This window comes from Molothrus ater, chromosome 2 (genome assembly GCF_012460135.2).
Source record: "Molothrus ater isolate BHLD 08-10-18 breed brown headed cowbird chromosome 2, BPBGC_Mater_1.1, whole genome shotgun sequence".
NCBI classification, from domain to species: domain Eukaryota; kingdom Metazoa; phylum Chordata; class Aves; order Passeriformes; family Icteridae; genus Molothrus; species Molothrus ater.
Genome location: NC_050479.2, coordinates 31,761,540 through 31,774,110, shown reverse-complemented (window position 1 = coordinate 31,774,110; position 12,571 = coordinate 31,761,540). Strand labels below are relative to the sequence as shown.

General features: G+C 38.2%; 1 protein-coding gene across 4 annotated transcripts in view; it reads right to left on the bottom strand.

Annotated features, from left to right (window-relative positions):
* INPP4A (inositol polyphosphate-4-phosphatase type I A) overlaps positions 1-12,571 on the bottom strand; it is a 111,689-nt gene that overhangs the window by 93,703 nt on the left and 5,415 nt on the right. For 2 of the 4 annotated variants that reach the window (XM_054514068.1, XM_054514069.1), the window contains exon 2: positions 11,605-11,773. The exons of the other annotated variants lie outside the window; for them this stretch is intronic. The gene's annotated coding sequence lies outside the window, so the exon portion shown is untranslated. The remainder of the gene's footprint in view (positions 1-11,604; positions 11,774-12,571) is intronic. 4 annotated transcript variants of the gene reach the window in all.

Below are 12,571 nucleotides of genomic sequence, written 5' to 3'. Positions count from 1 at the left end.
TTTCCTCCAAAAACTGCTCTCATCAGTTCTCATCACTACCTCTGCTGCTCATCAGTTTTCTCTAAGTACAAATACCACTGAAGGAAGGTGTTTAAAAGGTAGATACATAGCAATGCAGGCAGCACTATGGTACTCCAGTCTTAGCCTAGTTTCTAGAAACTAAAGATATTAACAGCTGAACTACAGGACAAACTTGGCTTAAATGCAGCATGGTGGAGAATAACAGCACCAGCAGAATGAAATACTGTCTTTAGCTCACATAACACTCGACATACCTCAATTTGTGTACCAAAGCAGACAAACCCTAATTTTTCAAAATAGCATAAAATTAATCCCAGCAAGACATGGGGGATAGCATCCTTAGTGTTCAATTTGGGAGAGCAACTAAGAGCGGCTGGTGCAGAGCAGCATGTCTTCAAGCTAATCTCTAAACTGTTGTCAAGTCCCAGAGTGCTCCTACTATCATCTGCAAGCATAAAAATGAGACAATGCAGGAAATCACTGTTAGTCCTTTTTCTCTTTCCTCAGTCTTTCAAGCCTGAGAGCTAACAACTCTAATAAGAAAGAAAAAGAGAAAAAAACCATAACAAAATAATTTTTCATGTAAGTAATTAGGCTGGTAGGTCTTATTTTAGACAGAGATTACCCAGTTAAACATCAAAAAAAATTTTCTATCTCCTAGGTATTTTTTTATCCCATGGCCTGTTTGAACAAACACAATACAATCTATTTTTGCACTATACAATCACCATGGGTGCTAAAGGATGAGACTTATACACTTGGGGCTAATTAAAGGTAATGTCAACACTTATGCACACATGCACCATAATCAAGCACTTACCTTTCTTTGCAGGTGAAAACACAAAATTAGTCAGCTAGTTTTTGTAGTAATTTCTCTCTATTTCCTCAAGTCTATCTGCTTTGTCACCCTTCAAATTCTTAAAACAGTGCTGCCACAAAATCACTCAGAGTGAATTATCTGCTTGAAAAATATCCCTATAGAAGGGTGTAATTTTTAAAGTAGGGACAGTTTTCTCCTGGCATTCTTTTAAGCAACATAAAATTTGTAACTCTTGCAACTGTTGTATCTAAACAACATAAAAGAAGTAACTCTTGTATTTATGAGAAATCCTTTAATATACTTCTAAAAAAAAGTCACTTAAAACATGAAGCTACAAAGATAATAAAACTTGAGTCTCTTTAGGATAAGTTCAGCAAATACTTTAAGAGGACAGTACAGAGATACAGGCCTACCCATCTTACTGCACATACTCATCCACATCTGGCTCAATGCTGCATGGAAAGACTGAAAATCTAACCAAGGAAAGGCATGTTTTGCGAAGAAAATTAGGGCAAAAAACCACCTTAGGATGAAAATACTTCAAGAAGCATAAGGTAGACAAGATACACCCTCTGTTATTATGTTATCCCAAGGCTGGGGCCGAGTCAGAAATTTTAAAGCACCTATGGATGTACATAGTATATTAGGAATTACAAACTCTGTGATATTTAATGTTTTCCTCAAATTCCCAATTGCTAACACTGCAAGACCAGGCTAAAGTCTCAGATCTGACTCTTAAAATTAAGTAACCATCACTGCAAATCTCTACTCTTTTGTTTTTTAGCAGAGGGAACTTTGAAGACCTGAACCACCAAAGTTCAAGTGCAAGAACACTATTATGACGACTTCCACCTCAGGGTTATTTGAAACCTCATCAATGTTTACAGCTAGCTTGAATAATGAGTTTTGATCACTGGCAAGGTAGCTGCACCCAATTACAGTCACTTGGTCTGGAACACTGCAGGAATATTAAACCAGGTTCAAGTAGCAAAAAGAAGGATGCATGTTGGCACAAAAGACAAAAAAAAGTAAGCTGCTTCCCTCCAGATGGACAGTACTTTTCTCTCAAAAGAACAGTACCAATGTGAGACTTTCCTCTGAAAAGACAAAGGCATCTTCTGTCCATTGCTACATTACAGAGTACTCTCTACTCAATTATGCCTGCCCTATGCCTCTGTAGCCATACATCCACAAGCAAAGCAGCAAAGCCACTTCCCCTTCTCCCTCTAGTAACTCCTTTCAATTTGTATTTTAAAAATGCTCAAGGACAAAGTAGTTTTGCCTATGGTTATAGGTAATTTCTTTAACAGAAGTTATTTAAAACACTGACTCCAGTCAGATAACTAACTTCCTGTTCTGCAAGTAACTTCACCAATGCCAGTGCAACTTACTCAGCACAAGAAAGACACCAAGGCTCCACTTCAAGCTGTTTTCAATATGTAGGACTGGGTGACAAACAGGAAGAAGTCAGTTTCCCAAGGCATGAGTTTTGTGCCTCTGAGCACAGGAAGAGCAGAAAGCCAGCACGTTATCAGTCATGAGTGTCTCAGATGTCTTGTGCAAACCTGTCCCCTTTAGAATTAAAACTGCTGGGAAGCACTGATCAATAAGTAAATGTAACTCTGAAATGCCTCACTTTGTGTAAGGCTGAAGTAATCCATCTGGCAGTGAATAAAAAAAATTCAGGGAATCTGTGGGGACATAACCACATGCAAAGGAGAGATCAGCAAAACCTAACACATCTGTGATCTACATTTCTGGGGGTTCTTCATAGGTATAAGCAGAAATGACAGCAAAACATCTCCTCTAAAATGTGAAGTACTTGAGAAACCCTTCTTAGCAACTACTTCCTTGTTTCATGCTTAATACAGAAAACCACTTTAAGTATTCTAGTGATACAGTTAAAAGCACTAAGAAAACTGAAGTATTAAACTTTGCAGACACCTCAGGTTCCTCTGACTAAATCTGTTGCCTTCAAATTGCAATCCCCAAGACCCAAATGAAATCTGTTGGTGCTTTAGACCTCACCTTGCCTCTGGCTCACAACTGTTATCCCCATAACCCTACAGCAGAATGAACTAATAGATCATATAATCACCTCTTTGCTACAAGACATTCTAACATGCCTACTTGTAGAGGCCCCAGTAAGTCAGTTCAACCTAGACTGGTGTTAGTTACACCAGTAAAAACCCAGAAAAAACAATCTGAGCCAGCCATTCACTCCCATCCTACTTCCAACAGCAGGCTCATGTCTCTCAGAGTGCAGACAACTGGGCTGAAGCCCAGACAAATATAAGTGCACTTAAAAAAGCCTTGACAAAAACACTAGTGCTGATGCAAACAAGCACATCCTGTTTCAGCTCATTTCCAACAGTTACCTAGAAAACTCTTAACTTTGCTTAAAGTATGTTTAATTACATTAATTAGTCATTTTTCAGTTCCAAAGGTTTGCAAAGTAGAAAGGAGACAGCAGTTAAAGCCGTGCTTTTCTATTCCTCAAAGAAGCAACAGGCAGACACCTGAACTCACACCTGTAAGAGCTAAACCTTTCATGATTTGTTGATGAACCAGAACATGACATCATTCATTTAAAAGGAATTACTTCTTTCATCTAAAACTATTGGATACTATTAGAGCTAAGTAGTATTTCTGTTTTCTGTATATTGCTTACTACCTTTCCTCATGTCAGCTTGTCCTATTTCTCCTGCTACAAAAATGTACAGATGTTTTTTCTTTCTATGATTCTATGATCTATCTCCAGTCTGTATGACTTCCACAGAAATAAAGGTTTGGTCCAACACCCACTGATGTCAGAGGAAGACACAAGTCAGACCATAAAGAGAGGAAAATAGCCAGAATGTAAAAGGTCTGTTCTGACAAATTTAGTCTCTGGCTTTCATGGTTTTTAATGACACCAAGTGCCAAGAACAAAGACTTCCTCAGCTGGAGTCCTGGCAAGTATCATAAGCAAAGATGATGGGTTTGTGTATTCTTCATTCTCAGTGTACTTACCATTATGAACTCTATTTGCACATTAAAATCTATTATTCTCCTGTAACAGAACAGAACCTGAAATTAATTTTTTAAAGGGGAAAAAAACCCAAACCTCAGAAAAATATTACATATTTTCATCCTATTCTTCCATTACCTACAAAAGTTTCTGTTGACCATAGTTACCTGAATACACACCCTGCACAGACAAATTTAAGAGTTCCTGTGTATATGGAACTGACATGCATATGTAAGTTTGCGTATTTGCAGATATTTCTCACCTACAGATATGTAGACAAACACCTTTTTCTAAGCAGAAAACCATCTGCACATGTCTCACTAATCTCTCTGTGCCCATAGTCAAAAAAAAAAAAACAACTGTTCAAATAATTTTATCTTTAAAATCTGTCATTAGGTCAAATTGAAAGAGGAAAGTGGCCAATATGTCAAAAAGAAAAAAACTCACATAATATTTTCATTGGCCTTTTCATTGTTTTTGGAGAGCTCCTGAATAACACACTATGTAAGAGACAGCTACCAATGGTATTTTATTTCTCTGAAATTAAAAACCAATTTCAAGGGTAGCAACAACTCTGTCCAGCAAAATAATTTACCATCATGAGTTGTTTCTCTTTTTAGACTTTGTTTTCCTTGAGCAATGAGTAAGCACTGATTTTAATTTCTCAAGCATTAAGAAAATTCTTCATCTCAAAGCCTACATTCACCCTGCCTGGGAAAGAACACATACTTTTTTCCAAAGCAACATCATTATTGATTGCACTGTAACAACCAACAACTGCATTACACCTCACATCTCACTGGGTTCTGGCCACTCACCCCTTCTACCACTGATTCCTTGGACAAAACCAATGACAACAAAGGAAAGCAAATCCTGCAGATTCTAAACCAAGTGGTGACTTGTACCAAAACATAAACGAAACCACCCCAAAACCCAAAGAGCTATTTGTGAAGTTTCTGCTTGTACTGTTTCTTGGGATATTCTAAAAGGACTGGAACCCTCAGCAGTCAACAGCCACATTTAGCTTTCTATGTCACCCTCCTGTGAGTCGTGTTGCATTTTTCCCCCACGATGCAAGTAGCCATAAATAGATGTGGGAATCCAAAAATATGAAATTAGTTTTGTGGGATTTGTTTTTCTTTACTTAAAAAGGGATTATGGTTGAAAGAAAGAAAGAAAAAGTCACATCATACAGTACAATATATTTAATTACATTTAGAATTCTCTAGGGAAAAGAAAGATCTGAGCAAATTCACCATCTGAAACAAAACCCAGAGTTTTACAGCGCACCAAAATAAAAACACACAGAAATACAGAACTTTCCCAAAGTCCAAGCACAGGATGTATGTTTACTTTATGCAGCAGCAATCATTGTACACAACAGACATTACTGCCATGTCTGATTAGTAGATATCACAGCAGTCCAGATCCCAGCTACAAAGTACTATGGGGAACAAAAATACATGAGAAGTTTCTTCTCCTACATGTCTATAAACATAAAAATGGCTCTACCTAAGCTACACCACAGCAGGTCCCTTGTTGCCCTGCCCTGGCCCATTTGTGATGGTAAAAACTATCTTTTGCAATCACATCTAGATAACCACTGCTAATGACTCACAGAAGCACATTAGTAAAGTGGGATTTATGCCATCTTTTTTTTCAGTCAAGACTAATTTAAATGATTTGGCAGTACTGCAAACACAATTCAGCATCTCTGGCACTGTTTAGAAAACTGTGATCACAGCTTCACATGTATTAAGACAGGTGGTCATCTGCAAAATTTCATGCTGATGCATCCAAAGAACAAATATCCAGCCAGCCATTTGAACTATGGGTAAAAAGGATGGGTGGGAAAAGAAGATAAGATCCAACAGGGTATGATTAAGCAACTACCCTGTTTCTGAGAGGATAAAATTCCAGCATTAAAAATAGACACAGTGTAATGCCATCTCAAGTGTTGCCTTTTACATTAACAACAAATTAAAAACTAAGACTTCAACAAAAATATAGAAGACAACTGGTTTTGATACAAAAATATCTTCTTACAATTATAATTATTATATGAAAATAATCATTTAATTATGTTATCAAACTGCAACAGTGTTTCTCCCCCACCCTCCTCTCTCCTTTTAACTTTGCCTGAAATCAGTTCTCCAATGACAGCAGCAAATCCACTTTGCTTCAGGCATTCTTCTGGCACCAAGAAATGGAAGCAGGGTATCAAGTTAATTAGGAGCATGATATTAAAAGCTGTGTTATCAGCAAATGGAAGGTGCAGACAGCAGCAGATTTTCTGTGACTCTTTATGGGAGAACTTGTCTCCACTTCCATCTGAAAGTCAACATCCAGTGCTCTGAATATGGAAATTCAGTTAAAGCCTGCAGGTCAAACAGCAAGAGATTTCAGATTCAAGCAGTTATAAGAGAGAAGTTCCATCTCCAACAGGTAGACTACTGCTGCTACATGGGGCTATACCTTCATTTGTAAGATTTTCACATAGTTGTTAGCAAATCCTTTCCAGAGGAACAATAGGCCAGTCAGCCTGACAGTGCAAACAAATGACAGCATCTTATTTCCAAAGCCTTCCAAAGTGTTCCATGTCCATCTCATCACCCACCATCATGCTTTCTAGTAAAAATCATCTTCATGGGGACATCACAGATCTCCCACTCCAGTTTAATGCCCCTCCTGTTCAGAAAGGAGACTGCTTCGCTACTACTCATCTTACCACAGTTACTCATTATGTCTGTCATTTCAAGGATTTCCACACTGATCATTACTGCCAGGAACACCCCTCTTGAGCCTAAACTCTGCCTTCATTTCCACCCCTGCTAGAACCCAATGCTGAGTGTTGCAGAGGAATTCAGTATCTGATAAATGCAAAGTCATACACACTCATCAGTACCAAAATATCACTTGCAAGCATGAATACCACAGGAGGTCTCTGGGAAGGGACTTTTTTTAGCAATTCAACCACACAGACACAGAGTAACAGGTCTAAACAGCATATGGTAGAGTTTCTTTGTGTAAAAATCAGATAGAAAAGAGCAGGATGTGCCTGAAAGGTAACATGGAAAATGGCTTTAGCTGGGCTGCCAGAAAAAGACAAGAGTTATCAACTGTGCTGGTATTTTGGTAAATATAAGCACATTCTATATACACATAGAGGTGCAGTTCCTTTTTCTCCCAGAAAACTTCACTTAATCTTATTGAAGAATATTCAAATGAATTCCCAATAACATGTAAAACAACCCAACAAAACTATTCAATGTAGGAAGGAAACATGTAGCTTTATCTTCATTTCCAACCTATCCACCGATTACCTTATTCACAGTGCCTGCTCTCAGCTGTGTTCAATACATCTTTTAGGAGAAAACCAGGTCTACACCCTGGTTTTCCATCCACAGATTATTTCCAGCCACACCCAACACAACAGGAGAGCACAAATATATTGTGCACCATTCTATCATTCCTCCACTCTTGTCAGCAAGCAATAATTTCAGGTAAATGCAAGACTCTATTAGAAAGTACCTCCACTAAACAAAGCAAACTAAAAAAAAAAAAAAAGAAAGAAAAAAATAAAGCTGTTCTCTAAGTTACCCACCTGCCCACTTTATTTAAACACTGTTAACCAAACCCTTCCTACACCACCTTGTAAAAGGGTACAACAGCTGTTCAAAGGCAAACAGGGATGCAGGTGATGGGATGGGGAAGGGGACTGACTTCCATTTGCCACCTTGGGAAGGCTTAGCCTTTGGGAAGGTCAGCAAGCAGCTCTTCAGAGACAGAGGCTGACTAGAACCACCTCTCATGCTGCCCAGCCCCCAGGAGGATTGAATGTTTATTTCCTGTGGGATGTTACTCAACTTTGGTTCAGCAGGAAACAAAAAAACTCTTTATATCCCATGTGCCATGGTACTCAGAGCTACCTGACAGGAAGGACTACATGCCAACATTTTAGTAATGCATCAAACTCCCAGCTTCAAGACAAACTTCCAGCCAAAAGAGTTTCACTTTGACAAACAGCCTAACAAAGCACCCTGTCAGAAGCAAAAAGCTGCTCATTTAGACCAAAAGAGTAGACAGTGGTATGTATTTGCAGCTGATGGAAGCAGCAAAGATGAGATCCAGAATTTGATGTCAATGTCTCATTGAAGACATAGTCAACTATCAACCATAGCTTTATTTTTTAGTCATCTTTCTTCCTCTCTGGAAATTAATTACATTTGCATACTTCCTTCTACCCACAGGATAGACATTAAAGAAGTTTTCATATTAGTAATCACTGTCACTAAAACCAAAGTAGCTGAGAATATTTTTGGATAACCATGTAAACTGAAATATTATTTTTATACGCATCAGCTAAAATTAATGGTTTTCTTTGATTTAGGTATCTATAGTAGTCAGCATGGGAACCTCATGCTTCACTTCTAAGTTTTCTTTCTTCCTTTCATGCTTTAGTGTGCTGGTTTTGAAAGTAGAACAAATTCTTATAATTTAAAAATTCTACACAGCCTCTGTACTGGACCTTCTAATTTGCACAGTACCTTGAAGTACTGAAATAAAGCATTATTTCAGTATTTTTAAAATTTATTGTGCAGAGAGCTGCTTCTCCTTTCATTTTCCTTCTGAGAAATGCAATTCTCCCAACTTCTAAACTTTTGCGTACTTTCACTTTCTGACTGCTAATTCTGTTAATTCCTAGTACCAAAATTCTCTCATAGTTCCCCTTCCTTTATTTTTCTTTTTTTATTCTATTTTAGAGGGTTGTTTTGGTGATTTTTTTTTTGCTTTTTCAAGTCTTCCTTCTTGCAGCTCTTTATGTTCTCCTGATCTTCAATCACAATACTAGAGTGTCTTCCATTATGTCCTTCCCAGCAATATCATCAAAATGACAAATTATATTTTCCCTATGTTATCCATAAACTAACATCAAGGTCTTTTAAAGTCTGTGAGCCTAGAACTCATATATAATCCTGCCAAACTGTCACAGGCAGACCATGCCTCTCAACTTGTGCTCTCCAAGTACCCTTTCTGTTCAGGCATATATCTCTTGCCACCTTCACAGCTTCCCTGTTTCAACTGATCCAAATTCTTGTCTAATCCCAATGTGGAATCATAACTGTAGCAATGACAAAAAAGGGGTCACTGAAAAAAAAAAAATACCATTTTCCTTCTACTTATAGAAGTGACACTTTTCCCTTCTACTTACAGAAGTAACACTTTTATTTTCTTTTTTTTTTTTCCCAAGCTCTTGCAACATTTTAGGCAAACTGAAGCTCTCCTCCTTCCAGAACCACATAACATTACCCTTCCTAGATGAATGTATCAAGGACTCTCTAACCAAAATGCTAAACAATAAACAAACAAACAAACAAAAAAGGGAAAGAAAATAGATGGATTTTTAGCACTTCTTGGTTCCTCCAATCCTCAGATCTCACAGTTTAAATTATACCAGCTGTTCACAAGCTCTGATTTATAAATCTCAGCAGCAGGTCTCAGACGGAAAGTATCAGACCAAGGGGAGCACGGGACTGCCACAACATTGCTCCCTCCACGTAATTTTCCTTGGCACCACCCATGTGCTGGGAACCTTAGCCTCAGCAAAAGGCTGCATTTACTGCTCCACTTGGGGTTAGGGTTACCCTTAGGGTTATGGCTGAGAAAATCACAAAGCCTGCAGCTCCAGGAACAGTGGAATTACAAAAGGCATGCTAAGTGGAGCTCTCAATTAAAAATAGTAAAATAGCATGCTGTGTGTCACCTGAAATTCTGCTGTTCCTGAAACTCCTCTTGGCTGACTGTATTTTGCTGTGTTTTCTTTTTATATAATATACAGTCTTTTGGTCATAAAAGATTGCTTGCTTCCAGCTTGAAAGCCTCTTGGGAACACAAAACTCTAACCTGCCATTCACATATTAAGTACAGAACATTTCAAAACACCATGACACAGCTATAACAAATTGAGAACTTGAGATAGAATCAACAAGGCTTTTTTCCATATCTATCTCTAGATCAAGTGAAGCTCTAAGTCCATAGCTCCTGCTGGATGTCTGTGTCTCTAGCACTGCTACCACAGCCACTAGTATTTCTAGCAGAAATACAGTTCTTACTGATACTTCTTGGAAAGGGTAATTTCACTAAAATATACACTAGGTCAAACTAACAGGAACGTGTATTCTTGGGTAATCTGTTCTTGCCAAAAGAAACATATTGTAGAAAAGATTCAATCAGAGCATATGTAGTTTCCTCAAGTCCTACAAACTTTGTAAGATGAAGTGTATCTATTACTAGAAATGAAACACTCTAAGTAATGCTGACAACTTAGATAGCAGCAGCCATACATTTTGGGTTAATGCTCAACAAATGTTTCCTCACGGTTGTTTGAGAAAAGGTACATTACTTGGGAAGAGAAAGGGTTTTGCTAGACATCAAAGCAAAGGTGCACTTCAACATTTCCACTATTCTTACCTAAAGGGGAAGAGAAGGAAAATGTCTGTTTACAGTGAAAGCAGTTCCTCCTTAACACAAGATTTCCCCTATTTTTCTAATGGCCAAGTCACTTAAATGGCATCACTAGTCCCACACTATTTTAAAAACCTCTTATATGCAATTGCATGTCAAACATTATACTGCCATGCCACTGAACAACAGCTGGGATACACAGGCTCCCATGAAGTGAATGAACAGTTTGTAAAGCACTTTCTAATTGTTCAGCACAAGAGGAGCAATCAGAAGGTGGGACCAGTAGCATCTGAGCCTGTAACTACCCCTGCTCAACACCACTTCTTAAATGACTATTCTTTTCACTTGCTTACATTTTTCCAAAGTGTGTGCCCAGAAATTTTTCATGCTGAGTGTTTGTCTCAGACTGATTTTTAAAGAACAATCATCAGTTTCAGCTCAAACAGTTCAGTTGGTACCAAGAGTAAGGTCTAAAGAAAAAACATTTTGCATAATATGAAAAGAAACCAAAAACAACCAACTGTAAGTATTTCCTTTCTATTGTAATCCTTTAAAAAGTCACAGTAAACACAGATGCAGTAGAGGTTAATTCACAACTAAAATCTCCAAAAATGCCAAAATAATTAGCACTCTTGATTTCCACAGGTATCATAGCTGCACATGCACTGTCTTACAGGCACCCCAAGAGGTTCAGAAGACAGTGCCTTATAATAACCATTGAACATTTGGCTAAATATTGAACTTGGCCAACAGAACCTGTATTTCTACAACAAGCCTTCAGGGATAAGAAAGAAATATCAAATTCAAAAAACACAGGTAAAAATGGCCAAACCAAAGGAGCAGAAAAAGTAACTGAAGAGCAATACTGGCAAGTTGTCAGAAGACCAGGACTGATGTTTGGAGCCAAAAATAAAGTCAGAAACATCTTGGCTGAGAGGAATCTTTGCAGTAAAGAGCTGGGAAATTGCCAAAAATGAGCAGACCAAAGAGATGGGATAAGTAGCATAAGGAGAATAACCAAAGGAAGCAGTCTAAACTAGTGCAAGGAGGCTGGGAACCATCTCAGAATGGGAGAGATACTGGACACAGATTTCCAGGGACAACCAGCAGAAAGAATAAAGTACCAACTAGCTTGGGTGTCCGACTCAAGACTCCCATGATTCAACATTGCAACTATGCAGCCTTTTACATAATATATGCAGTAATATATGGGAGGGGTTAGATGTTCTATGAAACTGAAACCAGATCTTAAATCAGGCACACAAAATCTGAGAAATATTGTACTAACCAATGGCAAAAGGAAAATTTTCAGACTTGCCTTGCACCACACAGAAACTCTGAGGAGTGGTAGGGTTGTGTCACAGGCCTCTGGAAGGACGCAGCTCTCAATTAAAAAAACAATTTTGTTCTCCTCTTCCTTTAATCGCTTGCTTTGAAGGCTGTACAACTTCCAACTTCTGCAACAAATAAAGCTGTTACACTCACTAATAGTCACAGTGAGTTTATCCCCATCAGAACAGTTCATCCCCAGATTAGACCCCTCCTGTGCACTAAACACAACAAGAGAAAAGTAGATCATCTAACTGAAGATTTAGCATCATTGGAATCCACAAGGCTAAACTGTGGCTACATAGATTGCTCTTTTAAGACAGCTCTTTTGACAGCAGTGTGGGTCATTTGCAGTTTTAAATGCTCTATTCCTGCCTCTGAACTGTCACGTTTATATGGAACAGCATTGCTTTCCATTATGGCAGGGAACCAGTTCCAAACACCTCTCCCAGTCTCAGGAATAATGATGGGTGGTCCACCCACACTTTGGGAGTAGAAGTTATGATCACTGTAAAACCTTGAGGACTGTGTTCATCCATGTTCATAGAAATATGTGACTGGACAAAAAAGCAAGTTTGTGAGCCCACAGGGAGTTAAGTGTCACAGGCCAAAGGCTTCTAGCTGTGACACCATCTTTTAAACATACATATATAAAAAATATTTATAAGGCTTTTCTACTGAAATTAGCATCTACTGGTACCATATTAATTGTTGCTGTAACTGTCTGTGTGATACCGTACAATTCTGAACTTTAAAAAGTGACCCATAAAAGCTGTAAGCCATGAGATAATTCTCTTGTGCAGATAATGTCTATTCTCAAAAATGGAAATGCTGAGAAATGCTCTACAGACTTCTGGACTTGGACAGGAAGACTTATGCCAGATTTTACATTTTACATGTAGCATCTTCTACAAAACAACATGTGA